General features: G+C 44.9%; 1 long non-coding RNA gene across 1 annotated transcript in view; it reads right to left on the bottom strand.

Moving 5' to 3' along the window:
- Positions 1-27,348, bottom strand: part of LOC124717366 — a 560,152-nt gene extending 532,804 nt beyond the window's left edge. Inside the window, exon 1 of the long non-coding RNA XR_007005744.1 lies at positions 27,083-27,348. This is a non-coding gene — a long non-coding RNA (uncharacterized LOC124717366). The remainder of the gene's footprint in view (positions 1-27,082) is intronic.
- Between the last annotated feature and the right edge of the window lie 511 nt (positions 27,349-27,859).

Genomic DNA, 27,859 nt, shown 5'->3' with positions numbered 1-27,859 from the left:
GTTTGGTTAGAATATACAGTAAATTGTAATTCTTAGGCCCACAGCCAATGTTTTCTGCTCCTATTGAACGAGGGGGATGTTGACATGCGACTCACTTCATTGCTTGTGTGGACTTGCGACGAACTTCACTGCCCTAATAGCACAAGCGTGTAGCATCAGCTGGCTAGTGTCCGTAACAGACTTGTTTTCGGGCACAACGCAACGGAAGTATACTCAGATGTGGGGGTTGGATTACGCTCATTTGCTGTGCGGATCAGTGCGTGGTACTGATCGTGGCCCTCACCGTTTGTATCGGGTGAGATTTCCAGAACGACGGTGCCTGATAGGGCTTTTGAAGCTATCCATTGTTGTCTTAGACAGCGTGGGCCGCCGAGCTTACTACTCGCGACTGGGGACACTTCTTCCTGCGGTGTAAGCGCTACACCACTAGCTGCAACAAGTAATCTTGACCACCGACCCTCTGGAGAGCACAACACGAGTAACTACACACACCATGCACAGAATGTGCAGCCACTATCAGTAGCTGATTTTCCTCCACCGGTGCACTTCCGTGAATCGTTCATCAAGAAGTGCAAATGTGCTGTTCAGGGATAAGGCTTTATTTCGAACTAGATAATTAATGTCTTTAAGAGTTGCAGAAACCGAATTCTAACAGGAAAATAAAGCGTTTCCGGACCCACGTCCACAAAAATACTTGTTAACTAAACGTTTGGCCATAGCTTTTTGTTACAGCTATAGATGTAGATGAAAAAAAAGAGAAGATAAAAACAACGGATTTGAAAAAAAAATTATAATGTGAGATATCCGTACGGTCAGAGGTCAATTCCATACTTTATTTCTCGCATCTGTTCAGATGCACATAGACTACAAATAAAACCGTAACTCAATGTTGTGTCATAGTCGATACAAAATTTCAGTTTTTTATTGTCCTGTAGTGCATGTATCAGCATTGTGTAGCTCTCTGTGAGGTATATGGCTGAAGAGATCCGTGACGTTACGCCAAAATAGAAATAACATTATGGTAATCGCTATTGCCTATTCTGGCTTTCATGCCCGCATCTCGTGGTCGTGCGGTAGCGTTCTCGCTTCCCACGCCCGGGTTCCCGGGTTCGATTCCCGGCGGGGTCAGGGATTTTCTCTGCCTCGTGATGGCTGGGTGTTGTGTGCTGTCCTTAGGTTAGTTAGGTTTAAGTAGTTCTAAGTTCTAGGGGACTAATAACCACAGCAGTTGAGTCCCATAGTGCTCAGAGCCATTTCCATTTCTGGCTTTCATGCCACGCTCAAGGGATACCTGCTCTCCGATATGCATCAGCCGCTCTTCCGCCATTGCACTTGGGAAGTCACACGTAAAACATCACCTTAGCCCGTCGTAAGAAACACCTTAATTGCCTTTGTTTCAGAGCACTCAATGATAACAATGCCATGATTCTGAAAGATGACAAAAGCAATATTGTAGTAATTATGAAAAAAGATGAATGCATCACTAAAACACTAACTTTCTTTTCTGAAAATAATAAACAGAACTCAAGCAAGATCCAACTATAGAATTCCAAAACAAAATAAAAATAATGGTTAATAAATGCAATTTCCTCTTCACAGAAAAACACGAATTTTAATGAAACCCACAGCCTCAAGACAGAGTTCAACCTAAAACCCATAAACCGCAACTTCCATTGAAGCCTACTGTCAATACTAGAAATACACCTGCTTCCAAAGTCTCCCAATTACTGAACAAAATTCTGAAACAGTACTCTACATTTGATAAATCATACTCAGTTAAGAACATAAGGAATTAGCAACTAAAATCAAAGACATAAACATTCCTGCAGGCCCCAGGTTGCCTCTTTTGATATAACTAACCTATTTACAAATGTACCAACTGAACAAACAACAGACATAATTTTTGAAAACTTAATAACACATACAAAATTTTCAATTGCAGGAATATAGGAAGTCAAGGACGTGTTGCAGCTAATATTGTCTCACAATTACTTTACATTCAGTGGGAAAGTTTACCAACAGAATGGGGGTCTTGCCATAGGCAATAACAATTAATTTTTCTGACAGACATATTTCTCAATCATCTGGAAAGTAAGTTCTTTAATGAAACCAACAGATTTAAAAGTAAAATAACATATTACTGGAGATATGTTGATGATAACTTGCTTCTATTTGATGGAACAAAAGATGAGATCGAAGAACTATTCCATTCTTTCCACAAAAACATAAATTTCACAATAGGACATGAGGACAACAAAAGCATAAATTTCCTGGACCTTAAATTCACCAACCATCAACAAAAACATAAGTTCAGAATACACAGAAAACACATACACAGACATAACACTGGACAACTCATCATGGCATCCCATCACACAGAGACATGTTGCATTTAGGTCCATGCTACACAGAGTACATTCTCTTGATCTAGAAGGAAACACCCTCAAGAATGAGATAGATACAATAAAGAGCATTGCCATTAGCAATGGCTACACATCCAAAACAATTGACAATTTAGACAGACAAATAATCAAAAGCAAGACAAAGAATGACAACATTATGAAAGAAGAGAAAATATTCGCCAGTATCCCATACCTGGGCCCCATATCACAAAAAATAGCTAACTTTTCAAAAAAACAAATGTATCAGTTTCATTCTCAACTAATCATAAATTAGAAAACTTACTGACCCATAACATAAAATCAAATACACAAACATACAACAGTGGAGTGTACAAGGTATCATGCCCCAGTTGTCCTGCCTACTATGTAGGGAAAACAGGCAGAAACTTCAAAACCAGTTTTCAAGAACATGTAAATGCTTTCAGACTCAACCACTTTGAAAAACCAGTCATTGCACAGCATACGTCGGAAACAAAGTATATCATCAACAATCTAGAACACAATCTGGTAGTATTACATAATGAAGCCAATGGTAAGGCCCTAAATCTATTAGAACAACTGGAGATATACCTCCACAAAATCAAAAAACCAGAATCGATGAAGAAACAGATTTCGCAAGCCATAGCTATTTCAGTAATTGTAAAGATCTGTTCTGAAGTTATTTGCTGCATATGTCAATTGTTTAGTAATTATATCTTTTAGCACTATGAAAAATTCATCTTTGACCACGCAATGTACAAAAACATGTGTTAAATGTTTACAAACATGTCCTTGCGAATGTGTCTCTTGAATAAAGTGATATGCTTGAAAACGATGGAGGAAAAACTGATACTGTTACTAAAACGTTAAAAACGCTTTTCTTGGATTATTTGCTAAGTTCACACTATTCATCTTTTCCACTATTTCACACATATTTTCCGCGTCTGACTTACGAAGTTCGTAACCTAAAATCAAACCTATTCGTGACAGGAATATGCATTTCATCTCATTCAAGAGAACAAATAAATCATTATTACGACGAATTACACCTGAATATGGACCCACAGGGTCCGAAACGCATCGTGTACTAAATAAAACACGAAATTATGACTGAAGGCGTTTTTTAATTCATACCTCGAACAAATAAGAGATTCTTTTCTGACATTATCTTAATTACAAATACCATTATGTTTGTCTTAAAGCACTTATGAACTGGATAATTTGAACACAGCATTGTCATAGATAAAAACCGTGACCACTGTTGTAATTTCTTACCTCTGCCTGTCGTACAAGTTGACTAAACGAATATACTTTCCGAAATGACGGACATACATTTTGCCATTGTCGCCTGGAACTGTGGGGTACCTCTTGCCACTACTGGCCGAAGTGCTTATATAAAGCGTGAAGTGCAATTAAAATTTCAGAATACAGTTAGAGGATTTGTGGCCTCGGTGACCTTATCCCGTAGAATTCATCATATCCGTAAGGATTACTCCCACATGTACTAATACTAAAGCAGAACACTACTGTCATGATACGAAACCTGAAAGCTAAACAGGGCTTGCTCAATGGAGGACACGAGATTGTAACAAAACTCCATGAATTTACAGTTAACGATCCACTGACTGGGATCGGGAAGACTGCTGCGGTAGTACGGGTAAACTTAACACGCCATCCGATCCCAACATGCCGTTTCAATTGGCAAGACAATTGCCTGTTGAAACTGCATATGCGATCGCTACAAAAGTGTACGTCGCAGGTACAAACACTTCAAAGAGCACGACTGTTTTAGAACAGTGGATCCCAACCTTCCTTAGACCGGTACTCGTGAGTGCGACGTGACAGTAGCTAGTACCACACACCCCCCTTTCCCTACATTATCACCAACCTTAGCACCTAAATAAACCGCAGAATGACACTTTTCTTGGAATACTTTTATTTTTAAAATAATGAAAGATGAATTATATTTAATGTGTGTGTGTGTGTGTGTGTGTGTGTGTGTGTGTGTGTGTGTGCGTGCTTTAGAATGTATGACGAAAAATTCATGGTACATCGCAAGTCCACTGATGCACTTGCTTGACCTGCACACTGCAACCCCATTTAAATTCAAACAAGTTCAGATGTGTCCACTATACTTACTGTTGGTAAACAAACCACTTCATTGCAGCACTCCGTACTTCCCTGCAGAAACTGGACGACTTCAGGCTGTCAGTGCTTTGGGTCTAGCCACTCTAACGATAATAATAATGATGCTACGATAGTAATAATGATGCTAACGATAGTAATAATGATGCTGATAATACGTAATAATAATAAAACTGTGTACAGCTCTGCAGTAGCCCTTATGCAGTTACTGCTGTGTCGTGGTGCAGTCAATTCATCTGTTTAGAAGCGAGTAGCGAAGGAATTTCTGGACTACTGCAGGTACTATCTCCGACTTGGAGAAGTCATTGTCTTGAGCTAATTAGCATTTGCAACGCATATATCTCACTTTTATCATCAGCGATGTACGGGAAAAAGCAGAGTATATGTGTGTAGTGGGTGGACTATGTAAGGAACCTGTACACTCCACCGCGTTGATGCTACTAACTGAGAAGAAGTAATTATTGGTAACTTATATAATTACTATTCCAGTGTTACAGAATTGTGATAATAGTAATGATCTTTTCAAAATAATTTAGTTTCGTGACTGAAACATAACGAAATCTTTTAGCTTTTACCCATCAGAAAATTTAATTTTACCCCTCCGAGGGTAATTACTTCCCGGTTGGGAACCACTGTATTAGAAGCTTGAAATTTGTACACCGTCAAGGTGCCACAGGCTACAGTATATCGTGAAAATTTCAGGTTGTTGCGTCCACCTGTTCCTGAGACAGAGAGTATTTTAGCAGTCGGACAGGCAGACAGAAGGCGGGCGGACAACGCAGTGATCCTCTGGGCGCTGCGCTTTCACCGACCGAGGTACGGCACCGTAAAAACAGGGAAAAGGTGCCAGGCCACCCACGTCTGGAGGCGAGGAATCGTGTCCTAGGCTGAAGTCGAGAAGGAACTTTCTTCCAACAACTGAAGCTCGCCGAAACAAGGCCACTGGAAGTAATAATCCCGCTGCTGATTTCCAACTACTCTACCAGACGGGGCAGTAGCTCAACAGACCGCCAACTGGAGCGACGCGTTGCAAACAAAACTCTAAGCGCTGGAGCTAAATTGCTGCGAACGTGAAGAATTTCGAGGTGGTGAACACGTCTCGATCAGCCCCAAGCCGCCCGCAGCTTTTACACTGGAGAACCTGGTTTCAGCAAATATTCCAGGAATCAAGAACGCCGAATTTTGGACCTCACATTCAATTTGACATGTACAAAGTTCTGTGTAAACGTTGCAGATAGAGAGTGACATTTATTGAACTATAATACATAAAAGCGTCACAGCTTCTGAACGGTTTCCATTAGGATGTTCAAACAACACGGTTCGACGGGGGCCATCATGGGAATTGGTATGCGAATGCACGGTTTCGTTTAGCGACGAAGCCCGCTTTCATTTGGATGGGATCGCCAACAAGCAAACCTGGAGCATTTGGGGGACTGAGAATCAGCATTTCGTGATCGGGAAGTGTCTTCACTTTCAACGGGCGAATCTGTGGTATGCAATATCCAGTCACGGCAAAGTGACTGCCAAACGGTACGTGAAGGTAGTTTCATCCCCATTTCGACGAGATATGGTTCTTGCAAGACGGAGCTCGAGCCCATCGAAGCAGGGAGTGTTTGATATCCTGGAGGAGCACTCTGGGGACTGCATTTTGGCTCTGGGGTACTGAGACGCCACTGGCATGGGCCTCGATTGGCTACCTCATTCTCCGGATCTGAACACTGATAAAGGTTCATAGTGAAGCCTATCGCGATTGCGGTTTATCGTATCGCGACAATGCTGCTCTCGTTGGTCGAGATCCAATGACTGTTAGAAGAACATGGAATCTGTGGGTACAGGAGGGTAATACGGGACGCCGTGCTGGATCCCAAAGGCCTCGTATCACTAGCAGTCGAGATGACAGGCATCTCATCCGCATGGCTGTAACGGATCGTGCAGCCACGTCTCGATCCCTGAGTCAACAGATGGGGACGTTTGCAAGACAACAACCGTCTGCACGAACAGTGCGACGACGTTTGCAGCAGCATGGAATATCAGCTCGCAGACCATGGCTGCGGTTACCCTTGACGCTGCATCACAGACAGGAGCGCCGGCGATGGTTTACTCAACGACGAACCTGGGAGCACGAATGGCAGAATGTCATTTCTTCGGATGAATCCAGGTTCTGTTTACAGCTTCATGATGGTCACATCCGTGTTTGGCGACATCGCGGTGAACGCACATTGGAAGCGTGTATTCGTCATCGCCATACTGGCGTATCATCCGGCGTGATGGTATGGGGTGCCATTGGTTACACGTCTCGGTCACCTCTTGTTCGCATTGACGGCACTTTGAACAGTGGACGTTACATTTCAGATGTGTTACGACCCGTGGCTCTGCCCTTCATTCGATCCCTGCGAAACCCTACATTTCGGCAGGACAACGCACGACCGCATGTTGCAGGTCCTGTACGGGCCTTTCTGGATACGGAAAATGTTCGATTGCTGCCCTGGCCAGCACATTCTCCAGATCTCTCACCAATGGAAAACGTCAGGTCAATGGTCGCCGAGCTCCTGGCTCGTCACAATACGCCAGTCACTACTCTTGATGAACTGTGGTATCGTGTTGAAGCTGCATGGGCAGCTGTACCTGTACACGCCATTCAAGCTCTGTTTGACTCAATGCCCAGGCGTATCAAGGCCGTTATTACGGCCAGAGGTGGTTGTTCTGGGTACTGATTTCTGAGGATCTGTGCACCCAAATTGCGTCAAAATGTAATTACATGTCAGTTCTAGTATAATATATTTGTCCAATGAATACCCGTTTATCTTTTGCGTTTCTTCTTGGTGTGGCAATTTTAATGACCATTAGTGTAATTACACCTTCTTCTACGTGACATTATTCTGGTAGAGGCGCTGGGTACTGGAACTTGTGATAGCGCACATTATCGACGACACAGTGGCTCCCATCAGACCACGACAGAGCCGCCGTTTACGTGGCGAGAAACCCGAGATGTTCAACACATCGCAATCTATCGGAGACAGACGATCTAAAGTCAGTTCGTAGTAAAAATATTTCTGTTACTGATAAATCAGATATATGTACAGTATTTAACAATCATTTTCTGGGCATTTCTGGTGAATTAAATAAAAACTTAGTTTCTACAGGAAATCATATAACTTTCTTGGCAAATGCCTTTCCGAGACTGACGTTTGAAATACACCTCTATGATACCGACAAGAGGGAGACTGAGTCAATAATTAAATCTCTGAAGACTAAGGACTCCCATGGTTATGATGGAGTGGCTCTGAGCACTATGGGACTTAACATCTATGGTCATCAGTCCACTAGAACTTAGAACTACTTAAACCTAACTAACCTAAGGACATCACACAACATCCAGTCATCACGAGGCAGAGAAAATCCCCGACCCCGCCGGGAATCGAACCCGGGAACCCGGGCGCGGGAAGCGAGAACGCTACCGCACGACCACGAGCTGCGGACTATGATGGAGTGTCTAGCAGAATATTAAAGTACTGTGCTGCACATGTTAGCCCTGTATTTAGCCATATTTGTAATTTTTCCTTTAGGAATGGTCAGTTTCCTGAGCGATTAAACTACTCAGTACTAAAGCCGCTTTATAAAAAGGGAGAATGTAGATAATTTTAGACCAATTTCTATGCCATCAATGTTTGCAAAATTTATTAAAAAGGCTGTGTATGTAAGGATAATTGATAATTTTATATCACACGATTTGCTATCAAATGCACAGTTCGGCTTTAGAAGTCGTTTAAAAACTGAAAGTGCTATATTCCCTTTTCTCTGTGAGGTACTGGATGGGCTAAACAAAAGGTTTCGAAAGCTTGGCATATTTTTTGATTTAAGTAAGACATTTGATTGTGTTGATCACAAACTATTGCTCCAGAAGTTGGACCATTACGGAATACGGGAAGTTGCTCACAATTGGTTCACCTCTTACTTTAGCAACAGGCAGCAAAATGTCATTATTCACAGTGTTGATAACGGCTGTCATGTGGGGTTTGAGTGGGGTATTATCAAGTGGGGGGGTGCCCCAGGGATCAGTGTCGGAGCCACTCCTGTTTCTTATTTATATAAATGATAAATCCTCTAGTATTACTGGTAACTCTAAAATATTTCTGTTTGCTGTTGACACTAGCTTGGTAGTAAAGCATGTTGCGTGCAACATTGGTTCGGTTTCAAATAGTGCAGTACATGACCTAAGTTCATGGCTTGTAGAAAATAAACGAACGCTAAATCACAGTAAGACTCAGTTTTTACAGTTTCTAACACACAGTCCAACAAAACCCGACGCTTTAATCAGAGAATGGGCATATGATTGGTGAAATCGAACAGTTTAAATTTCTACATGTTCTGGTAGATATTAAACTGTCGTGGAAAGCCCACGCTCAGGATCTTGTTCAAAGATTAATACTCCCATTTTTACTATTCGGACAATATCAGAAGTGAGTGATGGTTCGACACGAAAATTTGTCTACTTTGCTTATTGATTGGCGACTCCATGGAGTGTCCTGTGCACCACGACCATATAATGGGTATACTTGGAAGGAGAGACAGCATTGGTCGTATTTTTTTTTTTTTGTCTTATTAACCGCAAAATCGATTTTCGGTCACTTAGTGACCATCTTCAGTGCTGTAATATATAATTTAAATTGGTAGGCACTGGTGTCAACAAGCTTACATCGATGTAAGCTTGTTGACACCAGTGCCTACCAATTTAAATTATATATTACAGCACTGAAGATGGTCACTAAGTGACCGAAAATCGATTTTGCGGTTAATAAAACAAAAAACAAAAAATACGACCAATGCTGTCTCTCCTTCCAAGTATACTTTGCTTATTTTCATTCGTTTATGTCATATGGTATTATATTTTGTACCCGTGGTCTAGGGGTGGCATCTTTGATTCATAATCAAAACGTCTTCGGTCCCGGGTTCGATCCCCGCCACTGCCTAAATTTTGATAAATAATCAGCATTGGCGGCCGAAGACTCCCGGCATAAGAAGTCAGCCTCATTCTGCAGACGGCGGAGGAGCGGATAGATGTTCAGGGCACTCTCTTGTCCTAGGGGTGGGAAATTGCCCCTAAAGGCGGAAGAATCAGCAATGATCAACGACATGAGGATGCAGAAGGCAATGGAAACCACTGCATTAAAGACACGTAACGTGTATCCACAGGACATGAGGCCTGTAACTGAAGAAGTGTCATGATGATCTCTCCATTGGCAAAAGATTCCGGAATAGTCCCCCATTCGGATCTCCGGGAGGGGACTGCCAAGGGGGAGGTTACCATGAGAAAAAGATTGAATAATCAACGAAAGGATAACGTTCTACGAGTCGGGGCGTGGAATGTCAGAAGCTTGAACGTGGTAGGGAAAGTAGAAAATCTGAAAAGGGAAATGCAAAGGCTCAACCTAGATATAGTAGGGGTCAGTGAAGTGAAGTGGAAGGAAGACAAGGATTTCTGGTCAGATGAGTATCGGGTAATATCAACAGCAGCAGAAAATGGTATAACAGGTGTAGGATTCGTTATGAATTGGAAGGTAGGGCAGAGGGTGTGTTACTGTGAACAGTTCAGTGAGCGGGTTGTTCTAATCAGAATCGACAGCAGACCAACACCGACAACCATAGTTCAGGTATACATGCCGACGTCGCAAGCTGAAGATGAACAGATAGAGAAGTGTATGAGAATATTGAAAGGGTAATGCAGTACGTAAAGGGGGACGAAAATCTAATAGTCATGGGCGACTGGAATGCAGTTGTAGGGGAAGGAGTAGAAGAAAAGGTTACAGGAGAATATGGGCTTGGGACAAGGAATGAAAGAGGAGAAAGACTAATTGAGTTCTGTAACAAGTTTCAGCTAGTAATAACGAATACCCAGTTCAAGAATCACAAGAGGAGGAGGTATACTTGGAAAACGCCGGGAGATACGGGAAGATTTCAGTTAGATTACATCATGGTCAGACAGAGATTCCGAAATCAGATACTGGACTGTAAGGCGTACCCAGGAGCAGATATAGACTCAGATCACAATATAGTAGTGAGGAAGAGTAGGCTGAAGTTCAAGACATTAGTCAGGAAGAATCAAGAAGTGGGATACGGAAGTACTAAGGAATGACGAGATACTTTTGAAGTTCTCTAACGCTATAGATACAGCAGTAAGGAATAGCGCAGTAGGCTGTACAGTTGAAGAGGAATGGACGTCTCTAAAAAGGGCCATCACAGAAGTTGGGAAGGAAAACATAGGTACAAAGAAGGTAGCTGCGAAGAAACCATGGGTAACAGAAGAAATACTTCAGTTGAGTGATGAAAGAAGGAAGTACAAACATGTTCCGGGAAAATCAGGAATACAGAAATACGAGTCGCTGAATAATGAAATAAATAGGAAGTGCAGGGAAGCTAAGACGAAATGGCTGCAGGAAAAATGTGAAGACATCGAAAAAGATATGATTGTCGGAAGGACAGACTCAGCATACAGGAAAGTCAAAACAACCTTTGGTGACATTAAAAGCAACGGTGGTAACATTAAGAGTGCAACGGGAATTCCACTGTTAAATGCTGAGGAGAGAGCAGATAGGTGGAAAGAATACATTGAAAGCCTCTATGAGGGTGAAGATTCGTCTGATGTGATAGAAGAAGAAACAGGAGTCGATTTAGAAGAGATAGGGGATCCAGTATTAGAATCGGAATTTAAAAGAGCTTTGGAGGACTTACGGTCAAATAAGGCAGAAGGGATAGATAACATTCCATCAGAATTTCTAAAATCATTGGGGGAAGTGGCAACAAAACGACTATTCACGTTGGTGTGTAGAATATATGAGTCTGGCGACATACCATCTGACTTTCGGAAAAGCATCATCCACACAATTCCGAAGACGGCAAGAGCTGACAAGTGCGAGAATTATCGCACAATCAGCTTAACAGCTCATGCATCGAAGCTGCTTACAAGAATAATATACAGAAGAATGGAAAAGAAAATTGAGAATGCGCTAGAAGACGATCAGTTTGCCTTTAGGAAAAGCAAAGGGACGAGAGAGGCAATTCTGACGTTACGGCTAATAAGGGAAGCAAGGCTAAAGAAAAATCAAGACACTTTCGTAGGATTTGTCGACCTGGAAAAAGCGTTCGACAATATAAAATAGTGCAAGCTGTTCGAGATTCTGAAAAAAGTAGGGGTAAGCTATAGGGAGAGAAGGGTCATATACAATATGTACAACAACCAAGAGGGAATAATAAGAGTGGATGATCAAGAACGAAGTGCTCGTATTAAGAAGGGTTTAAGACAAGGCTGTAGCATTTCGCCCCTACTCTTCAATCTGCACATGGAGGAAGCAATGACGGAAATAAAAGAAAGGTTCAGGAGTGGAATTAAAATACAAGGTGAAAGGATATCAATGATACGATTCGCTGATGACATTGCTATCCTGAGTGAAAGTGAAGAAGAATTAAATGATCTGCTGAACGGAATGAACAGTCTAATGAGCACACAGTATGGTTTGAGAGTACATCGGAGAAAGACGAAGGTAATGAGAAGTAGTAGAATTGAGAACAGCGAGAAACTTAACATCAGGGTCGATGGTCACGAAGTCAATGAAGTTAAGGAATTCTGCTACCTAGGCAGTAAAATAACCAATGACGGACGGAGCAAGGAGGACATCAAAAGCAGACTCGCTATGGCAAAAAAAAGCATTTCTGGCCAAGAGAAGTCAACTAACATCAAATACCGGCCTTAATTTGAGGAAGAAATTTCTGAGGATGTACGTCTGGAGTACAGCATTGTATGGTAGTGAAACATGGACTGTGGGAAAACCGCAACAGAAGAGAATCGAAGCATTTGCGATGTGGTGCTATAGACGAATGTTGAAAATTAGGTGGACTGATAAGGTAAGGAATGAGGAGGTTCTATGCAGAATCGGAGAGGAAACGAATATGTGGAAAACACTGATAAGGAGAAGGGACAGGATGATAGGACATCTGCTAAGACTAGAGGGAGCTGTAGAGGGCAAAAACTGTAAAGGAAGACAGAGATTGGAATACGTCAAGCAAATAATTGAGGACGTAGGTTGCAAGTGCTACTCTGAGATGGAGAGGTTAGCACAGGAAAGGAATTCGTGGCGGGCCGCATCAAACCAGTCAGTAGACTGATGGAAAAAAAATTATATTTTGGGGTAACCCTTCCAATTCTAAAATATTTTTGGCTCAGAAAAGGGCGGTTCGGGCAATAAGTGGTGTAAGTTCACGAACCTCTTGTCGACCCCTGTTCACGAGTCTAGGTATTTTGACATTGGCCTCTTAATATATATATATATATATATATATTCCTTACTGTCATTTCTTGTTAACAATATTAGCTTATTCCCAAGAATACGCAGATTTCACTCTTAATACTCGCCAGAAATCAAACCTGCATTTGGATCGGACTTCCTTAACAAATGTGCAAAAAGGTGTGCAGCAAACTGCTGGATCCATTTTCAATAAGCTACCACTCGAATTCAGAAATCTTAGTAGTAATCCACGCGCTTTCAAATCGAAACTGAAGAGTTCCTCATGGGTCACTCCTCCTATTCTGTCGAGGAGTTTCTGGAAAAATTAGGCTGATCCTTATTGTATTATTGATTGCGTTTGCTTAAACTTATGGACTGACTTTTTTTGGGTTCATAAACATTTATTTTTATCTGTTATTACTTTTACGTTGTAAATTCATGTACTGACACTTTCTATGACCTTGGAGATTTGCTCTTCAATTTGTCCTGCGGGACTTGACGTGTAAATAAATAAAATAAATAAATAGAAGAAGAAGAAGAGGGCGCTGCGATGACAGAAACTGCGTGCCAACACATGAGACATCTTTTCGGGTTCTCTGGTGACGATGGCCAAGATCCAAGCAAGTGGCTGAAGGTATATGAGCGTATAGCCAAATTTAAGAAATGGGTTGACACTGTGTGTTTGGCTAACGTGTTTTTCTACTTGGAGGGCACTGCCAAGCATTGGTATGAGAACAACGAGGAGAAGTTCACAAGCTGCGAAGTATTCCAGGCGGAACTGCGCAAGTATTTCAGCGACACACAACGACAGAAGTGCGAGACTGAAGATAAATTGAAGTGCAGAGCACAGCGTCCTGGAGAAACGACACCATCCTACATTCAAGACGCCTTGGAGCTGTGTAAAGTAGTGGATCCTAGAATGAAGGAGGAAGATAAGGTTGCACATCTCATGAAGGGCGTTGCTGAGGACATGTATAGAGCCCTACTCCTGAAGGACGTTTCGACAGCAGACGACTTCATAAAATGGCGCCAGTATATCGAGACAATGCATCAAAAAACAATTACACGCAAGAAGTTTGAACGGCGTCCAAACTTCGTATCGTTGTGTGGGATGGAGGAAGCAACTGGTTTCACAAGTGTTCTTCGTCAGATAGTGAGAGAGGAAGTTCAGAAGTCACTTAGATTGCAAAAAAAAAAAAAAGTGGAACATACATTGAACACAATCTCTCGTCCTTCATTTCCCTTTAAAACGGTGAAAAAGTCGAGACCCAGGCGGAGTTACGTTCCTACAATGCCGCATGAGGAACCTGTTTGGGCACCAAGGAAGACTGACGTCTGGAGGACCCAGGATAACCAACCACTATGTTTCCACTGCAGACGACCGGGACATGTGGTGCGCTATTGTCGAGAAAGGCGGCGGATACTTGATGACGCCCGCACCAGAAGACAGCAGGCCGATCTTAGCCGACACCAACTCCGGGACGACGAAGATGAACAAGAAGATACGGGTGCAGGACGACGCAGGTCACCATCGCCGCAATCTAGCCGCTGGAGAGGACGCTCCCGAACACGCCGATCAAGGTCTCCATCGCCGTTTAGAAGCTCCAGCCGATTATCTAGCAGCCGCAACCTGGAAAACTAAAGGGTGCGACCTTCCTTGGAGGTGAGGCCGCTGAAGGGAAAAATCCTCCGCCGTCGATCACTACAAAAATGATAGGAAACTACGTCGATATCCTCATGGATGGCCGACCAGCCCAAGCTCTTGTGGACTCTGGAGCATCATATTCAGTCATTTCGGAGAAGTACCGTCACCAATTGCAGAAAACCGTATTCGTCGACAACAAAACATCTCTGCTGATGGTGGCTAATGGGTAATATGTAAAACCTACATGAAGATGTACCGTTCGTGTGGCTATAAATGACCATACACAGCCCTTAGAAGTCATCGACTTACAAGAGTGTAGTCATGAAGTCATTCTCGGATGGGACTTTTTGAAACCTTCTCAGGCAATTATAGATTGTGGTCGCTCGAAGATTAGGCTAGACGAGATGAGATACTGTGGAAAGGAAGTTGCGCATTCGAGTGTGTGGAGACTATGTGTGTTGGATGAAGTGATCATTCCTGCAGTCAGCGCTGGAAAGGTAACTGTCATGTGTCATGCTATGCAGCAACCCATGGATCTTGTAGTGGAATGTAAGAGAAGCATACCACTGACGAATAATTTGGTCATCCATGCCTCTGTCGTCTCGTTTAAGAACGGATTTGGTGAACTGTGGATAGTCAACTGTCGCCGAGAACCACAGATCCTTCCAAGACGCATGTGCGTAGCAAACGCTGAGCCGTTAATTGAAGAACAGCTGAGCTTCATAGACCACCCATGCCGAGTCTGTGGGTGACATTACTGCTACCACTGCAAGATCTTCTATCTCGACTATCACCAGATCTCACTAAGGAACAACAGAAGAATATACACTCCTGGAAATGGAAAAAAGAACACATTGACACCGGTGTGTCAGACCCACCATACTTGCTCCGGACACTGCGAGAGGGCTGTACAAGCAATGATCACACGCACGGCACAGCGGACACACCAGGAACCGCGGTGTTGGCCGTCGAATGGCGCTAGCTGCGCAGCATTTGTGCACCGCCGCCGTCAGTGTCAGCCAGTTTGCCGCGGCATTCGGAGCTCCATCGCAGTCTTTAACACTGGTAGTATGCCGCGACAGCGTGGAGGTGAACCGTATGTGCAGTTGACAGACTTTGAGCGAGGGCGTATAGTGGGCATGCGGGAGGCCGGGTGGACGTACCGCCGAATTGCTCAACACGTGGGGCGTGAGGTCTCCACAGTACATCGATGTTGTCGCCAGTGGTCGGTGGAAGGTGCACGTGCCCGTCGACCTGGGACCGGACCGCAGCGACGCACGGATGCACGCCAAGACCGTAGGATCCTACGCAGTGCCGTAGGGGACCGCACCGCCACTTCCCAGCAAATTAGGGACACTGTTGCTCCTGGGGTATCGGCGAGGACCATTCGCAACCGTCTCCATGAAGCTGGGCTACGGTCCCGCACATCGTTAGGCCGTCTTCCGCTCACGCCCCAACATCGTGCAGCCCGCCTCCAGTGGTGTCGCGACAGGCGTGAATGGAGGGACGAATGGAGACGTGTCGTCTTCAGCGATGAGAGTCGCTTCTGCCTTGGTGCCAATGATGGTCGTATGCGTGTTTGGCGCCGTGCAGGTGAGCGCCACAATCAGGACTGCATACGACCGAGGCACACAGGGCCAACACCCGGCATCATGGTGTGGGGAGCGATCTCCTACACTGGCCGTACACCACTGGTGATCGTCGAGGGGACACTGAATAGTGCACGGTACATCCAAACCGTCATCGAACCCATCGTTCTACCATTCCTAGACCGGCAAGGGAACTTGCTGTTCCAACAGGACAATGCACGTCCGCATGTATCCCGTGCCACCCAACGTGCTCTAGAAGGTGTAAGTCAACTACCGTGGCCAGCAAGATCTCCGGATCTGTCCCCCATTGAGCATGTTTGGGACTGGATGAAGCGTCGTCTCACGCGGTCTGCATGTCCAGCACGAACGCTGGTCCAACTGAGGCGCCAGGTGGAAATGGCATGGCAAGCCGTTCCACAGGACTACATCCAGCATCTCTACGATCGTCTCCATGGGAGAATAGCAGCCTGCATTGCTGCGAAAGGTGGATATACACTGTACTAGTGCCGACATTGTGCATGCTCTGTTGCCTGTGTCTATGTGCCTGTGGTTCTGTCAGTGTGATCATGTGATGTATCTGACCCCAGGAATGTGTCAATAAAGTTTCCCCTTCCTGGGACAATGAATTCACGGTGTTCTTATTTCAATTTCCAGGAGTGTACTTGCCATTCTTCAAGAGTTTTCTGAATTCTTCAATCCACAGGTGAAGAGCAAATCAGACAAATCGACGGTGAAGCAGCGGATTAGCATTGGAGACCATCAACCAATAAGCCAGAGAGCATACCGTGTGTGAGCAACGGAACGTCGAATAATTCGTAACGAGGTAGAGAAAATGATGAAGAATGACATCATTCAGCCTCCGCAGAGCCCATGGTCGTCACCAGTGGTCCTCGTCAGGAAGAAGGATGGCAGTTTGCGCTTTTTTGTTGATTACAGGAAGCTTAATAAGATAACTAAAAAGAACGTTTACCCTCTTCCACGATTTGGTTTGTGCAATGCACCAGCAACTTTTGAAAAGATGATGGATAATTTTGTAAGGCACCTGAAGTCGACGATATGTCTTTGTTATTTAGATGACATTATAGTGTTTTGAGAGACATTTGATGAACATATAAAAAGAATGAGGGCCGTTCTTAAGTATCTCCGACAAGGCGGACTGAAACGTAATCCAAGAAAGTGTCTCTTTGGAGCAAAAGAAATCAAAATACTTGGACACCTTGTGTCAAACGAAGGTGCGCCGCCAGACCCAGAAAAGGTGAGATCTATAACGGAATTTCCTATGCCTAAAAGTATTAGAGATGTGAGAAGCTTCCTCGGATTATGTTCTTATTATCGTCGGAATGTTCTGTAGCTGTACATATACTGTATGTGTCCCGGCCGGAGGCAGTTCGCTGCGCGCTCTCGTACCTGCAAGTGCTGAATAAACCTTCGTTGGCCGGCCGTTGTGGCCGAGCGGTTCTAGGCGCTACAGTCTGGGACCGCGCGACCGCTACGGTCGCAGGTTCGAATCCTGCCTCGGGCATGGATGTGTATGATGTCCTTAGGTTACTTAGGTTAAACTAGTTCTAAGTTCTATGGGACTGATGAACTCAGATTTCAAGTCCCATAGTGCTCAGAGCCATTTGAACCGTTTTTGAAACCTTCGTTAAGTGAAGTTAGTGTTCGCCATTCATCTAATTACATCTTATTCTACGTGACAATATTTTTGATGCAATTATGGAGAGAGAAGCTAAAGAGATTATTTGTGATTTTTGATTGAATGTTGAGAGATTGAGACAAGCATGCAAGTGCATAGCATTGTTTTGTGTTACTGATATTGTAGTAACGAAGCTCAGATAGCAGGATTGTTGTATGGATTGCTCTGATAGGGATTCCCCTTGCCTGAAGCTATTTCTTAAAGTCATGTTGTGTAAATACTTCTGCGAAGATTTAGTTGGCTTTAAAGCATTACTTTTGAATGTAGGGTGTCATTTAAATTTTGTCAAAAGTCGTTTCTTACTAGTTAAAATTCCCATCGTTCATTCAGTTTAATACGTACATACGCACTTTGCACTGTGCGGACACCAAATTTTCAATCGTAGTTTTCGTTTGTTTATTTTAGTTTGGGGCTCAAAAACAACTAGAGTCATAAGCGCCCACATCAGAACCGTAAAACACAAAGAGGAAAAAGGAGCTAAAAGCGACTACACGTTATGGCCAATCGGCGGAAAGGAAGAGAGCTAAAAACAGGAGACGTGTCCATAAAATACGCCATAGAGACAACGGAGGTCCCAAACTAAAGATTAAATGTCCTTCGCCATATTGCTAGGACGGATAAAAAGTAAAACGCGGTTGACAGCCTGCGCGTCGTTATCTAAAGCGGCCGATAACTCAGACGGCAAACATAAATTAGAAAGTAAGTGGTTAAAAAATGGACATTCGGTCAAGAAATGGCGAACCGCCAAAGACTGAGGACAACGAACACGTACTGCTGCGGAGTCACCACTTATTAAATGGCGATAGCTGAAAAGGCAGTGCCCAATACGCAACCTAGCTGAAATGATGCCCTCGCGGCGTGATGGCCGAGAGCAGGTCGACCAATCCGCTGGCAGGGGTTTAATTCCCCGGAGCTTCTTCCCATGAAAGGAAGAGCAGTGGTGATGCCAAAGTGACACCACCTGATGACACGCGGCAACACGGAGGTCGTCGGAAGGAATGGAGTGAGCAGCGGGCCGAGGGAGGAGGACTGCAGCATCGGCAGCAGCGTCAGCGGCCAGGAACCCGCAAGGGCATCACAGTGGCTCCATCGAGAGTTGCACTAAGGGACTGACGGTGGGGAGGACGCAGAGGCTCTGCAGGGCACTGACAGAGTTGACGCAATTGAAAAGCCTGTGTCGCCGAATGTACTGCGTGGCCTCCTAAAGGGCCAAGAGTTGTGCTGTAAATACTGTGCAGTGTGCCGGAAGTCGATGACTAAAATGGTCGGTGCCATTGACGAAGTACACTCGACACCACGGTCAGTCCGAGAGCCATCAAAGGCACTATCGCAAAGTTCCGGGAAAAGGTCGAGAAATTTGCGGCGAGCCTGGAGTAGTGTCTTTAGGAAGTGAATTAAGTCCTAGGTGAACACAGGCCACCACACGAAGCCAAGCTGGTAAAGGGTTCACACCCACTGTGAAAGTGGCAGGTAGCGTCAAGTTAAGCTGCCGGAGCAGCAGCAGAAGGCGAACTCGAAGAAGTAACAGACAAGAGGGACTCGTCCCATACAGGCAATGGAAAGTGCCGTCGAAGAAGGAGGCATAGTATGGGTAGCCAGGCGTGGCAGACAGATGGCATACGTATCTGCTGAGGAGAAACTCACGCCGCTCTGACAACAGTAGTTGGGCAGTTTGTGCATACAGATTCTAAACTGGACTAGTGTAAAAGGCGCTAGTGGCCAAGCGGATACCACGATGGTGGGTTGTACTGACACAGCGCAAGATGGATAGACTGGCAGATGCATAAACGAAACACCCATAGTCTAGTTTCGAACGGACAAGAGACCAATACAAACGGAGGAGGGTGGTCTGATCCGCTCCCCAGGAAGTACCACCGAGGACATCCAGGGACCGCCTACAGCGGGCGGCCAGGTAAGACACGTGGGAGGACCGAGAAACCTTCCTATCGAGCACGAGTCCCAGAAATTTCGTAGTTTCAACGAACGGAAGAGCAACAGACCCAAGATGTAAAGATGGTGGAAAAAACCAATTGCGCCGCCAGAAATTCACACAAACGGTTTTGTCGACGATCGAGACAACGCTGAAGACTCCGTTCAAGGAGAACTGCAATAGATGGCAAAATTATCCACGAAAAGGGATCCGGAGATGTCTGGTGGGGGGACACTGGACATGCCGTAACACAGTTAATGGCGATAGCAAACAGGACGACTCCCAGAGCGGAACCCTGAAGCGAACCGTTTTCCTGGATAAAACTGTCGGACAAGGCAGGACCAACACGTACCTTGAAAACTCGGTCTTTTAAAAATTCCTGAAGAAAATGGGGCGTGTGACCTCAGAAGACCCACGTGTAGGGAATACGGAGGATACTAGTCTTCCAGCAGGTGTCATAATATTTCTCTCAGTCAAAAAACACGGACACAGTGTAGTATTTCCGCAGAAAAACGTTCACGATACGGGTTGACAAAGTGACGAGATGGTCAACTGCGGAACGGCGCGCTGGAAATCCACATTGTGCAGTGGTTAGTAAATTGCAAGACACGAGCCACCAAATCGGACGGGCACGAATCACAAGTTCCATCACCTTGCAAACACAACTGGTGAGAGAAATTGGGCGGTAGCTAGAAGGAAGGTCTGTGTTCTTACCGGGCTTAGGTATAGCTGTGACAGTGGGATCACACCAGCATTAGGGAAATGTGCTCTCTACCCAGATGCCATTGTACATATGAAGAAGAAAGTGCTTGCCCGCAAGAGAAAGGTTCTTAAACATCTGAATGTGAACATCATCCGGCCAGGGATGAAGTCACAGCGTGGTCTAGCTCCGTCATAGTAAAGGCAGCATTGTAGCGCTCACGATTCTGAGAATCTAGCCCCTTTTACTTGTTTCCGACGGAGGAAAGTAGGGTAATAGTGGGTGGAGCTCGAAACCTGTGCAAAATAGCTGACCAAGGCGTTGGGAATAGAAATATGGTCCACTGCGACATCATCTGCTACTGTCAGGCCGGATAGTGGGGAATAGACCTCGGTCCCAGAGAGCAGTCAGAGGTTTACCCGCACGACGGAGTGGAACTGTTAAAAGATCTGTCAAATGAAATCCAGCTAGCTTTTTTACTATCCCAAAGAACACGACGACACTGTGCACACAACTGTTTATAACGGATACAGTTCGCCATCGCAGGATGACGGTTAAAAACGCGGAGAGCGCGTCTCCGCGCGTGGACTGCGTCGCGGCGTGCCCCAGCCCACCATGGGACAGGGACACGGCGCGGTGAAGACAGAGTGCAGGGAATGGAACGTTCTGCGGTGGTAAGGATAACGTTCGTAAAGTCTGCCTCGTCATCACAATTGGGCAAATGTTGTTCGTCGAAGGTGGTCAGGGAGGAGTAAGGCTCCAGTCGGCCTTAGAAAGCTGCCATTTGGGTTTGCATGCAGGTAGCATAGGGGTCAGCAAACGGATAGCACATGGGAAATGGTTGCTCGAGTACGTGTCAGAGAGAACATACCACTCGAGGCGACGGGCAAGCTGCGCAGTGCAGAAGTAGAGTTCCAAATGGGAATAGGAGTGTGTGGAGTCTGAAAGGAATGCGTGTGCTCCCGTGTTAAGACAAATGAGGTTAAATTCATTGATAAGGTCAGCCGAGAGGGCACCCCTCGCACAGGTCCTGGGAGAGCCCCAAAGGGGATGGTGCGCATTACAGTCACCGAGCAGGAGATGGAGTTGCTAAGTAGCTGGAGGAAATCTGCCTAGTGACACCGAATGATGGAGGCATGTAAGTGGTACGAAGGCAAGAGGTGAAGTAGGGAAGGAAAATGTGAACTGCAACAGCCTGAAGCCGGGTAGTCAGAGAGGTGGTTTAACTACGAATGGCGTCCCAGATTAGCAGCATGACAACTTCATGAGATGGAATGCTGTTCTTGGAGGGAAGGTCTAAGTGGACTGCAAAGAATTGCGAGAGGTCAAAGCGATCGTGAGGATGCAATTTTGTTTCCTAGAGGCAGAGAACAAGTGGACACTGTGATTCCAAGAGCAGCCGTAACTCACCCTTGTTGTATCTAAGGCCGCCGACGTTGCATTGGAGTAGATTCACAACGATGAAAGGGGAGGTGGGAAAAAATAAAGGGGTGTCATCTCGGCAGGTGCCGAGTGCCAACCTTCAAAGACTCCCTGCTATGGGGCGCAGAGCTGGAGCAACCTGCTGTATGAGATCTACAGAGGTATCGGCATTCTCCGTCTGTCGGTCTGTGGCAGAAAAACGACTGTAGGTGCGTACCTGCAACACGGAGGTCGGCTGCGCGAGAGTATCGCGTGGCGACACAACGATCTCTGAGTCGGCGAAGGAGAAGGCGGTTTACTTTTGTTTGATTTATTGGAGCAATAGCATGACACGTGTTAACAGAAAATAAAAATTTAAGTTTTCGAAAGTATTTCAATAAAGCGGCAATAAAGCGGCTGGGGTGGATGAAATTAAGTCGGAACTCATCAAATACAGTGGAATGTCCGGTCTTAAATGGCTACACAGGATAATTGAAATGGCCTGGGAGTCGGGACAGGTTCCATCAGACTGGACAAAAGCAGTAATCACACAAATCTTTAAACATGGAAACAGAAAAGATTGTAACAACTACAGAGGTATCTGTTTAATCAGCGTTGTGGGTAAAATCTTCTCAGGTATTGTTGAAAGGAAAGTGCGAGTATTAGTTAGGACCAATTGGATGAAAATCAGTGTGGGTTTAGGCCTCTTAGATGTTGTCAGGACCAGATCTTTAGCTTACGGCAAATAATGGAGAAGTGTTATGAGTGGAACAGGGAATTGTATCTATGCTTTATAGATCTAGAAAAGGCATATCACCGGGTTCCTAGGAGGAAGTTATTGTCTGTTCTACAAGATTATGGAATAGGGGGCAAACTTTTGCAAGCAATTAAACGTCTTTACATGGATAGTCAGGCAGCAGTTAGAGTTGACAGTAAATTGAGTTCATGGTTCAGAGTAGTTTCAGGGGTAAGACAAGGCTGCAACCTGTCTCCACTGTTGTTCATATTATTTATGGATCACATGTTGAAAACAATAGACTGGATGGGTGAGATTAAGATATGTGAACACAAAATAAGCAGTCTTGCATATGCGGATGACTTAGTTGTGATGGCAGATTCGATTGAAAGTTTGCAAAGTAATATTTCAGAGCTAGATCAGAAATGTAAGGACTATGGTATGAAGATTAGCATCTCCAAAACGAAAGTAATGTCAGTGGGAAAGAAATATAAACGGATTGAGTGCCAAATAGGAGGAACAAAGTTAGAACAGGTGGACGGTTTCAAGTACTTAGGATGCATATTCTCACAGGATGGCAACATAGTGAAAGAACTGGAAGCGAGGTGTAGCAAGGCTAATGCAGTGAGCGCTCAGCTACGATCTTCTCTCTCCTGCAAGAAGGAAGTCAGTACCAAGACTAAGTTATCTGTGCACCGTTCAATCTTTCGACCAACTTTGCTGTATGGGAGCGAAAGCTGGGTGGATTCAGGTTACCTTATCAACAAGGTTGAGGTTACGGATATGAAAGTAGCTAGGATGATTGCAGGTACTAGTAGATGGGAACAATGGCAGGAGGGTGTCCACAATGAGGAAATCAAAGAAAAACTGGGAATGAACTCTATAGATGTAGCCGTCAGGGCGAACAGGCTTAGATGGTGGGGTCATGTTACACGCATGGGAGAAGCAAGGTTACCCAAGGGACTCATGGGTTCAGCAGTAGAGGGTAGGAGGAGTCGGGGCAGACCAAGGAGAAGGTACCTGGATTCGGTTAAGAATGATTTTGAAGTAATAGGTTTAACATCAAAAGAGGCACCAATGTTAGCACTGAATAGAGGATCATGGAGGAACTGTATAAGGGGGGCTATGCTCCAGACTGAACGCTGAAAGGCATAATCAGTCTTAAATGATGATGATGATGATGATGAAAGTATTTCATTAAAGCACGAGCTTAGAACAGGGCATTTCCCGTGTATGTATTTATTCCAGTTCTCTGTTACTTCATCTCCTCCTTCCCCTCTATCTGTCCACCCCCTCTCCCCTCATTCTCTGGCCATCCCCACTTCTTCCCTTTCTCCGCCCATTTCTTCCTCCTGACGGCTGGCAAGGGACCGAATGGAAAGGAATAACAACTGGTCAGCCGCTTCGGTGTCTTCTGCTAGCACCAGAGGTAGTGTCAGAGAGATTAACATGTCGGCTCAAAGCAGCCAAATTAGGGCACTCTCAGTGGGCCACCATCAGGGGGGCTCTGCATCGGCAGTGAGGGGATCCTCACGTCAGAGAATATGGCCTCGGGTCAGCCAATTACGGCCGAGGCAGAGTCTGCAGAGGACGGGGTATTCCCTGCAAGAAGCACGCAGGGAAGACTACCACGTGGTCGTGGTCTCCTTAATTGTCCTCAGTTTGTTTGTGGAGATCAGGGCAGACCATTCTGAGTTCCAGACTGCCAGCAATCTATGGCGTATAAACGACCGGAAGCCCGGTTCTGGGGCCCCCATTTGGAGAATCAGTATCCTGGTGGCCAGCTTGGTCAACTGGTCAGCTCGTTCGTTTCTCGAAATATCAACACGAATGGGAGTCCAATCGAAAATGACTGGCCGTTCAGCTTGATGGAGTTCCGAGACAAGACTCTCGATAGCTGTAACCTGTGGGTGAGGAAAGTAGCATTGGTCTACAGCCTGAAGGCTGCTAAGCGGGTCGCTACAAATTTGGATACTCTTGCCAGTGCAGGAACGATGGGTTAGTTTAATGGTCGTCAATTCAGCAGCGAAGATACTGCGGCAATCTGTCAGAGAATGGAGTTCGCTGCACTGTGCACGCGTGTATTCAAAGCCTGTTCGTCCGTCGAGCCATCGGTTAAAACCACTTACGAACCCGGATACAAGGTTCGCCAAGAACAGGCGGCGGAAAACGGAATCTTTTGTACCAAAGGAAACAAATTCGAGGTCGGGGCTCAAGCAATGGGGGCAAATGCGATATCTCCCTAACCAGAGGCGATAGTGGAGGAAGTTGGAGTTCCGAACAGAGACTCTGGAGGCGTGCAGTAGTTTTAAACCTAGTTCTGGATCGCTGCTTTGGGAGCTGGAGCTCCCTTCCATGGAAAAGAACACGGTAGTTGGGATGCTCAGCGAAGCTACGAACGCCTGTAGCCTAATTCAGCAGCTGCTATTGGCGCCTGATGAGTAACAGATGGAGAGGAGAAGGAGGTGATGGCCAGAGACAGGGATAAGAAGGCGATTAGAACCTATCTCCAATTCCCTCTCATACTTAGCAAATGCGTAGCATTGTCGCACTCGCTTGTTGGAAGTGAAACGTTGAGCCTCAATATTAATGGCACTTGGCAGAAAAACTTTCTTCCCAAAGTTTTACCGAAACTGACGTTTTTGAGACCGTGCCTGTGTGCAAAACAAAAGTTGATTCTTCCGAAGAAGAGAACAGCAACCGGCTATCGTTAATAATGCTGTTTACTTACACCAATAGCCCCGTAACCGGTTTCGAAAATTTAGTGTGTTCTATTAGTTGTTAGCAAGAAAAATCAGCAAATAACGTAAACAACAAACTTAATATAAACGTGAATAGCCGTCTGAAGATGAATCTGTCTGCTCGAAACCAGCAACGGCGATATTGTGTGAACAAATAGCATTACCAACAGTGGCTGGATATTGTTTTCTTCCTGTGTATTTTCATGCAGTAATGCCATAAGGGCCGGCCGGTGTGGCCGTGCGGTTAAAGGCGCTTCAGTCTGGAACCGCGTGACCGCTACGGTCGCAGGTTCGAATCCTGCCTCGGGCATTGATGTGTGTGATGTCCTTAGGTTAGTTAGGTTTAATTAGTTCTAAGTTCTAGGCGACTGATGACCTCAGCAGTTAAGTCGCATAGTGCTCAGAGCCATTTGAATGCCATAAGGGACAATTTTTTTGGGTGACTCATCTTTAAGAAAGAAAAAGTATTTATAGCTCAAAAAGGTACTGTGAGAATAATTCGTTGTGCTCACCCATGATCATCATGTACTGATCTGTTTAAGGAGTTGGACAATCGGTGTCACGGTGTATTTATTCCCCTGTGAAGTTTATTATAGATAAACGACTACAATTCAAAAGGTACGATGATGTAAATAATTACAGTATCAGAAGGAAAAATGACATTCACTACCCCACATTAAGGTTATCTCTAGCACAAAAAGGGATGCACAATGCTGCAACTAAAATTTTGGATCACATACCCGGGGACATATGATGTCTGACAGATGGCGTAGTAAAATTCTAAATCAAACCGAACATAGTTTCTCCTTGAAAAAGTGTTTAAAAGTGTATTTTAAACACGACAGTATGCCATCTTTGGCACTGTACAACATTAAAATACTTGATAATGGCGCTTTAAAGCCGAAATCATGATCGTGTAAATGTAACACTGCAAATAAAAAACAGTCTAATGGCGGTACTGACTTTAAAGTCCTCCTACTCTAACGTGTAAAAGGAGGTGGATACGAATTATAAACTCATATGTGTGTATTTAATGATGATAGTAATAATAATAATAGCCCTTCTAAATTTTATATTTTTTAACTTAAAAATATTCGATACGTAGCTATATTTACAAATTAATTTGCGACATGAATGTAAAACTACTTGTTACACATCATTATGATTTACTGTGCAAACAGGTGCACGAAACAAGAAAACAAACTAACTCTTTGCAAGAAGCAACTTCCGAAAGAAATCTTATTGGCACTTAGAACCAGTCACTTACCTGGTATGACGCTTAGAAGTTATTAATAAAGATTTACTTATTAATTTGTCTCATTTTTGGCGGTGATGGGGTGAGCGGCATAATTATGTGGTATAAGAATACCTCGTCAAGCTTTTTGATACAAATCAGTTATGTAAAAACAAAGATTAGTTTTTTCATTCTCCTGACGAATGTCAGATATGGCACTTCGTTTTTCATTTCTACTGCTTATATTATTAATACAAGAAATTTATGCCATAGAATTAGGATGTACAAAGCATAACACACGAACCAGAAACGACAGCACAGACAAAGTAAGCAACATTGTGTTGAAACTTCAAGAAAGTCGTCTTCCCGGTTGGCATTAACCTTGACATTGGGCGTCGCTGGCAGCGAGGTAACTTCAGCACGGCCCCTCCCCCATTTGTCTGGAGCCAGCAAGCAGACGCCCTACCGCAAGCACAACTGCCAAGGGCTAAATTGCGATGCGGCGTTGCATCGTACGTTACGTAGTACAAATACTACGGCTAGTACTACGAGCGCGTACCCACACGCACTACAGCAGCGTCGGTATATATTGATTCGCCACTCACCGGCCAAAGACCTCTCCCGGCGGCGTGTTGCTCCAGCTACTCGCGCCGCACACCACGCCGGCGCACACACAGTTATTTGAATTTGCCGCCAACTGATAATGGCAGCAATGACACCTGACAGCGGCCGTAAAACACTCTACGCTTTCACCGGCTGACGTGGAACGTGCGATATTCACGCGACTCTGTTACTCCAGCGTTCTTTCGCGAAGCACTTCGTGAGGCGAGCGTGTTGCTCACATCCAAGACGTTCAGCCCGCACGCGGCCGCTGTTTGCAGCCAACTGAGCTCCGACCGGCCGGCGTCATCGGGAGACCGTGCTGCCATCTGCCCGCCGCGGGCGAGTACTGCGTGCGCATCGCTGAGCGAGTAACGATCTGTGGCCCGTGTGGCGCTTGCAAATCCAACGCATTCCAGCGTATTTTTCTCTTCTCTTTTTATTCCGTTTTGTTTTTGTCTCACGTTGCGTGGCTCGTTTACGCTGGTTTCGCGACACTGGGCTGAGGGTGGAATCACGCACGTTTCAGGCAAAAGGAGCAGTAGTGACGTAATTCCAAATCTCGATTCTCATTTCGCGGCGGGAGACCTTTGACAGAAGAATTACGGCTAGCGACAATTAAAATGCATTCGAAACGGGTTGTAGCTGCTGCGTTTCGCTACTCACAGGCCTTGCATGTAGCCCCGGAGGGAATCTGAAAATAATATTAACAGAACACTTTTACTTCAATTTTTCAATACTATAAGAAATTATTTCGCTAAAGATCTTTTTATTCTTTGAAT

This window comes from Schistocerca piceifrons, chromosome 9 (genome assembly GCF_021461385.2).
Source record: "Schistocerca piceifrons isolate TAMUIC-IGC-003096 chromosome 9, iqSchPice1.1, whole genome shotgun sequence".
Taxonomy (NCBI): domain Eukaryota; kingdom Metazoa; phylum Arthropoda; class Insecta; order Orthoptera; family Acrididae; genus Schistocerca; species Schistocerca piceifrons.
The sequence above is the reverse complement of the archived record's forward strand: the minus strand, read 5'-3'. Positions and strand labels throughout refer to the sequence as shown.